Source organism: Engraulis encrasicolus, chromosome 13 (assembly GCF_034702125.1).
Source record: "Engraulis encrasicolus isolate BLACKSEA-1 chromosome 13, IST_EnEncr_1.0, whole genome shotgun sequence".
Taxonomy (NCBI): Eukaryota; Metazoa; Chordata; class Actinopteri; order Clupeiformes; family Engraulidae; genus Engraulis; species Engraulis encrasicolus.
In genome coordinates, this window is record NC_085869.1 from 22627457 (window position 1) to 22634576 (window position 7120).

General features: G+C 43.4%; 1 long non-coding RNA gene across 2 annotated transcripts in view; it reads left to right on the plus strand.

Annotated features, from left to right (window-relative positions):
• Positions 1–224: 224 nt before the first annotated feature.
• Positions 225–7120, plus strand: part of LOC134460869 (uncharacterized) — a 40632-nt gene continuing 33736 nt past the window's right edge. For both annotated transcript variants that reach the window (XR_010037176.1, XR_010037177.1), the window contains exons 1-3: positions 225–371; positions 4349–4451; positions 4681–4750. This is a non-coding gene — a long non-coding RNA (uncharacterized LOC134460869). The remainder of the gene's footprint in view (positions 372–4348; positions 4452–4680; positions 4751–7120) is intronic.

A 7120-nucleotide genomic window follows, 5' to 3' on the forward strand; every position in this document is an offset into this window, starting at 1 on the left:
CCTAGGCTACAGTTTTTGAGTAACTTTCCCAACACTGTTAATAACGAAAGTCAATGTGAAAGTAACAACAATGATCGTGCAACCAATCTATAGTACATTTTATTGTGCAATGACAGTTAAACCTACTTGAAATATCCGGCGGAGTCCAAGGTAATCGGCTAATTGTACTTATAGAAATCTATCTCAGCACTTGTCTTGCAGCATCCTTAAACAACAGCAGCCGTCACATGACAACCTGCTGTCACATGACTTAGGATGGATCAGGATGGCACCGTTACGATGCCAAAGTGGACGCAAAGATGCACAAACATAACAGGCATGGCTCACTAACTGGTTTTGCGGACTAACTTCTCCGCGTCTGGATACTAACGGTAAGATATTAAAGCATGGAGTCTTTTCAAGCTGTTAATGGTTTGTAAAAGAGCTCATCTTTGAGCTCGGGAGCGCTCATGGACCCCATTGACTTACCTGTTATGACCTGCCCATAATAGCCCACTTCTCTTCATAGGCCTAGTGTTGCCACCTGTCCAGGTTAAATAGACTTTCCTGGACAATTAAGAAAGGATACCATTGCGTACAAGCAGAAAGATCGAAGAAGTTTGAATGTCGAGGATTTTTTTTCCAGCCAGAACCCTAGGCTACCTACCATTGACTAGTGTAACGGAGGCTAACTAGCACAGAGTTGGCGTGGAACGTTGGTAAACCTCCCTCCGATAGCCTCATACAGTCTCGTGCCGTTGGGCCGAGAGACTAGTCTCTTGGCCCAGCGGTATCGTACTGTGTCTCCCATTCCGAACCGTTGTAGTTGACGAGGTCGCACGTTCGATCCCCGAGGGGGGTGAACAGGTGCAAGATGACCTCCGTCACAGTGGTGCCGCTGACCCGGGATGGGAGTGAGGTTTAAGGGGGAGAGTGTAACGGAGGCTAACTAGCACAGAGTTGGCGTGGAACGTTGGTAAACCTCCCTCCGATAGCCTCATACAGTCTCGTGCCGTTGGGCCGAGAGACTAGTCTCTTGGCCCAGCGGTATCGTACTGTGTCTCCCATTCCGAACCGTTGTAGTTGACGAGGTCGCACGTTCGATCCCCGAGGGGGGTGAACAGGTGCAAGATGACCTCCGTCACACTAGCACCTGGAATGCAACGCTGCTCTTTTACAAAGGTGTTATAATGACCATTTGCAGTCTAAACGCATTTTTTTTTTTTTTACGAATTGTGCATTTACTGCATTTTGCCTTTGTCTAACTGGCTCGACATAACCTTTACAGTAATGTGCAAATTTTTACACTGAAAATATTGACTTTTAATTGGTGGCTTCTATGAAGGAAAGAAAATATTTTCGGAAAGAATAGCCTATACATTTGTAATTAATAAGTAATATATAATTCACGTTCATGAATGAAAATTCATTTTTCTTTAATAATTGACATATGGCCTATACCATGCATTGAATGCATTTCTCAGAGACACAATTAGGCCTAGCTGGCGAGATGATGCGCATGAGCAAGGTGCATGATGGTAGGTAGGCAAGTAGAGGCAAGCAGACCATCCAAACACGTCATCCAAGGTGAATGAAATAACCCAAGGGTTTATTTACAGCCTTCTGGCTGTCATCACTGACATTTTACATTGTTTTATTTCATCTATTTATTGAGCATTTAAAGTATTGCTATAAAGTAAGGGTGTTAGGTAAGCACTATGGTAACAAAATACATCTGAAATGTAGGCTATCACCTTGTCCTGAGGTCACAGGCGAACACAATTGATGCATTTAAAATTCTTTATAGTTTTGTATTTTAATTCACTACATTCTGACACGACAACTGACAGAGGTCTGTTGTCCCGGGCCCGGGAAGAGAGGGGCCCCAAAATTTGGTCCTCATTACAGCAGCGGCCCTGCAGGTAATGATGATGTTGATCATGTGGGGGGTAGATAATCTGAACAACTAGCCCTAATCCAGCTGTGCACATATGCATAAGACCACACACACAGGTAATGTTAGTGCACTTCATGCTGTGGGTGAACAGTGATGTCATCTCGGGTTGACTTGACAGTCACATACCACTGCTCTTTCATAGCTGGATAATACTTGGAAATTGACATGTCCGGTTCTTTTTTAGTCATTTGACATCACTAAAACAGTAGCGCTACGCCCTTAACTGAATGGAGGCAATCTTGTACAATTCAGCACATATTATTCAGATGACCTAATTCACCATAAGTCTCATGATATAATGACAGCCCATACATGGCAGAAATATGCAACACTTTTTTTTTTTTAAATGTTGTTTTGGTTGGTTCAGACTGCTGTTGTAGTCAACAAGCGTTGCTGGAAGAAAGCTTGAGCAATAAAGCTCTTTTCCTTCCTAAAGCTGACTCCGTATGGTCTCCGGTTTACAGAGGAAATGCGACAATACAATGAAGTCCTGAAATTAGAGATAGCTTTGCTTACTGGTTGCTGTAGCAACAGAGGAAGCAGTATCCCCCGACCAAGGGATTCAATTCACAAATGTGCTCCCCTTAGGGTCAAAGCATGTAATTTGTGTAGATATTTGGCTATCTTATCATAACATACAGTTAATCTGGTAGAGCAATAAGGGTTTCCCTTTCACATATTTCAGGGCTGGAGCAGAGCGCCCGCGTACCCATTCTTCCTATTTTCTTTAGTGTGGGGGATGGTGGTGCTGCTGGTGCTGGTGCTGGTGGTGGTGGTGGTTGTGAACGAGGAGGGATTGCTTTACCAGAGAGCCTCCATATCCTGGTAACAATGTAATGTTGTCCCGAGACCAAAAGAGCAAATAAGTTAATGAGTATATTTCACATGCACGAGACAAGCAGAACATGGCCTATGCTTTTCTGTCCTAAAGCTCTGTTCTTCCACTTATTACTACCTACCATTCAAATGCTTTGTTTACCTTGTTGTGTAAACATGAGAAGTAATATTGTAAAGGTGCGCTTGTTCCCAGGCATAATGATAGGATTAATCTTTACACATAATAATGCACAATGGCAAATCCAAACATGGCAAAAAAAAGCTAGGGTTTCGATGGCGAGAAATATGCGAAATGTCAACAAATCCACAGGAAAATGTTATGCTTGTCATATTTGGTCTTTAAACATTCTAATAATAGAACTGGAATGAGAGGCCACGATAGTGTCAAGTAGAAGGTTTTATTTTCATTGTCCATTCAGACATGAACACATTTCATCACCCCTTTCTGTTGAACTACTTTCCATCAGTTGTTTTCAAAAGCATTTTAGAATCCTCAACTTTGATCGATGGATGTGATTAATTACCGTACGTTAAATGTTTATATTTGACAACATGGCAGTTGGTATTCTAGTGCAGAGTACACAAGGCCCGTGTGCCATTGTAACACTGCGCGTATCGTTAAACCTTCTCCACAACATCAAATATTGAGTCATGAAGACATAGTCATTGCATTGCACTCTGTAATTCCCTGGCAGCATTCCATTAGACATTGTTAACCAAAAGACAGCATGATTCAGTCTTGAGTTCAGGCCTTCTTTCTTTTCTTTTTTTTTTTTTTGGAGGTGTGAGATGTGAGTCTCGGGCCAAAGCCCTAGTCTTTTGTGGAGAACAACCCAAGCACTGAGGGAGGATGAAAGGTATACAGCAGTGGTTCTCAAACTTTTTCAGACCGAGGACCACTTTGTCCCCCCAAATATGTTCAGGGACCGCCTACCAACTGAATTGACAGTTGATGGGTGCTAATTTGACACTGCTAATTTCGATGCAGATAACTTTTTACAAGGCTGTCTTATTGTAGTGAAAATGCTATGTTTAGCTTTGTAATAATGTTACAAATATAGCTTACTCCTAGCTTGTCTTGGTAAAATAGAAATCCCCTCGCGGACCACCTGAGCTCTGTCACGGACCACTAGTGGTCCCCGGACCACACTTTGAGAACCACTGGTATACAGTGACCACAGCCCTGCCTAAAAGACAAAACCCCTCTCCATAGGTCACCTCTCGGGTCAAGGGATTGGAGCTTTCAGGGTAGGTTACACAGAAATACTAGATACCCCTCCATATGAATTGCAAATTCATTCCTTTTCTTTTCCTCTCCTCTGCGCCTTTTGTTTTCTGTGAGTAAACTTACCCCATGCCTGAAATGGGAAGCTGCTTTAAAAGTGAACAAACAAGTGTAAAACTTGAAATAACAGGACGCCAAAACTGCTCCAGGAAAGAGTCAATATTACCCCAACGGTAATGCGTTTGGCAGAGCGTAAACTCTGGCGCAACTCGGTCCTGGTCTCAAAACACAATTTACAAGTAATGTTTTCTTTTTTTTCTTATCTTTATCTTTTCACACTAACCTAACAGATTCGGCAGCACCAGGGAAGATTATGATAATGGAAAGCCTGGGAAACATTCGCGGCCTGTGTCCTTTGGGCAGCACTCTTCATCCCGTTCCAACCAATCTGAAGTAAGTTAGATCCTGCTAAATGGAACACGCTGTGCATTAAGATGTCTGGCTGGGGTGAAAAGGAAATGCATAGAGTAACAAACAAAGCAAGACATTCCTTGATCAATGTAATTCATTGGCATTGAAGAGCATGAAGAAGCCTCTCTTCCCAGCGTGTTTTGACTTGTTTATAGCGATCAAGCCATGTGAAGAAAATTACGTCTTCATGCAGTGTTCTCTTCATCCTTAGGCACCAGAGAGAGATGCTAAGCCCTCAGTGCAGTTACTTCTAAAACCTGGAGCGCAAGGAGGAAAATGAGGTGAGAAGTTAATGTGGAAGGAGAGAGTTCTGACGGTTTGCACTACTTTTAATGAGACAAGAAAAAAAAGTTTTAGAGCCGGGACGGGATTAGTTTACACTGCAAAATACCTTAGTTTTAAAATGTGCAAGGGGAAGGACGAGTTCAAAGAGAGATGGATTAAACAGAAGAACTTTAATACGGTTGGTGCATTTTCTTGCTGTTCTTTTAACCACACGGCCAGGGAGCTTGCAAGTACCAGTCTGGGTGTAATCCCCTTTTTAACCCATCATGTGCATAATATGCAAAGCCTCCCTTTTTTCCTCATCTCACCCCTGAGAGAGAGAGAGAGAGAGAGAGAGAGAGAGAGAGAGAGAGAGAGAGAGAGAGAGAGAGAGAGAGAGAGAGAGAGAGAGAGAGAGAGAGAGAGAGAGCCAAGCGAGGGAGGAAAGAAAGAGGGGGCTGGGGGAGAGAGAAAGAGCATTCTTTTGCTGTGCATTCTTTGAACACCTAGACAAATTCTGTGTCAAGTGTCTGCACACTTGGAGGGATAATGGCGTAATAGAGGGTGCTGAAACCCAACAGCCTGGGGGCCGGGCCTCAGCGGAGGCCTAATGCAGATTATGACAGATGGCCTCCACCCTGGCCTGCCATCCCCAAAACACCACAACATTATGGACAGCCAGTGGCTCCAAACGAGGACATAATCATAGCCAACATCACTAGCAGATACAAAGTGCCCTGGAAATATTCAGAACAACAAGTGCAGATGCAACACAACACAACACAACACAACACAACACAACGCAATACAGCACAGCACAGCACAGCACAGCACAGCACAGCACAGCACAGCACAGCACAGCACAGCACAGTACAGTACACAGTACAGCACAGCACAGTACAGCACAGCACAGTACAGTACAGCACAGCACAGCACAGCACAGCACAGCACAGCACAGCACAGCACAGCACAGTACAGTACGGTACAGTACAGCACAGCACAGCACAGCACAGCTCAGCACAGCACAGCACAGCACAGCACAGCACAGCACAGCACAGCACAGCACAGCACAGTACAGTACACAGTACAGCACAGTACGGTACAGTACAGCACAGCACAGCACAGCACAGTACAGTACAGCACAGCACAGCTCAGCTAGACAGGGTGCTTGCTCGGCTCGGCTCGGCTTAGCTTGGTTGCACTTACTCTGGAGTTGTCATGGTGAATGATGGGTCAATAGGGCCTCTCTGAGAAAGGGCAGTCCCTCAGGGGGCGTCTGACTCAGTCGGTGAGCCAGCAATTTTACTGGCACTGTGCCACACCAGTCCGCCCACAGACAATGCAGACAGACATGAATGCACAATGGATTGGATTTGTCATTCGGACCCTATTCTTCTTCTTCTTCTTTTTCTTCTTCTTCTTTTTCTTCTTTTTCGTCTTCTTCGTCTTCTTCTTCTTCTTCTTCTTCTTCTTCTTCTTCTTCTTCTTCGTCTTCTTCTTCTTCTTTTTCGTCTTCTTCTTCTTCTTCTTCTTCTTCTTCTTCTTCTTCTTCTTCTTCTTCTTCTTCTTTTGTTTTCGTCTTCTTCTTTTTCGTCTTCTTCATCTTCTTCTTCTTCTTCTTCTTCTTCTTCTTAGATTTGTGTCTTACGTCATCTTTTTCCTGGAATTGTTTTCACAACTTTTTTTCCCCCCTCAACTTAATCATGGCATATTTTTGTATGCCCGCTTTGCTTCTCTGAGTGACAAGGAGACTTTTGTTTATTGTGCTTGAAAAGGCTTGTTTTTAAAATATATATCAAGTCAATGTAATGTTGTACTGGTCGGATTCGATTTCAGCTCTTGATTGAATGAACGCCTTATCAGTCTTTCTGGATGTCACAACCATGGACAATCATGGATGATGTGATGGAATGGCTGTTGTGAAAATGACTGTTGTTTCTGTTTCTTTTTCTTTCCATGATGGACATCAATGTGGAGAACAGCCAGTATACCCGTTCTTGCCAAACACTAGTGGCTGATTTTTCTCTGGCATGAGAGCATGACTGGATGGCATTGGCTTCTTGTGGGGGTGGTGACTGTTTATTAAGGTTTTTTTTTCACCAGCTGATCTAGAGAGTTTCAGATGAAATGTGTCTACATCATAAACAATGTGAAAGCTTTTGCACAAGAGCTGTAAAATTAAAATAGCACTCAGCAGTAATAAAGCTAAGCCGTATAATTTCTCATGAAGACAATTGGCGCTTAAGTTTCAAAACATGCCAACGAATGCCAAGCTCCACATGACCAATGCACCGGGTACCCTGTGTATTTAGACTTTTAGATGGACTATTGCTTAGCAACAGTGTTTTAAAAACAAATAGGCAGGCATGGAAGTGGTCCCAAAACCT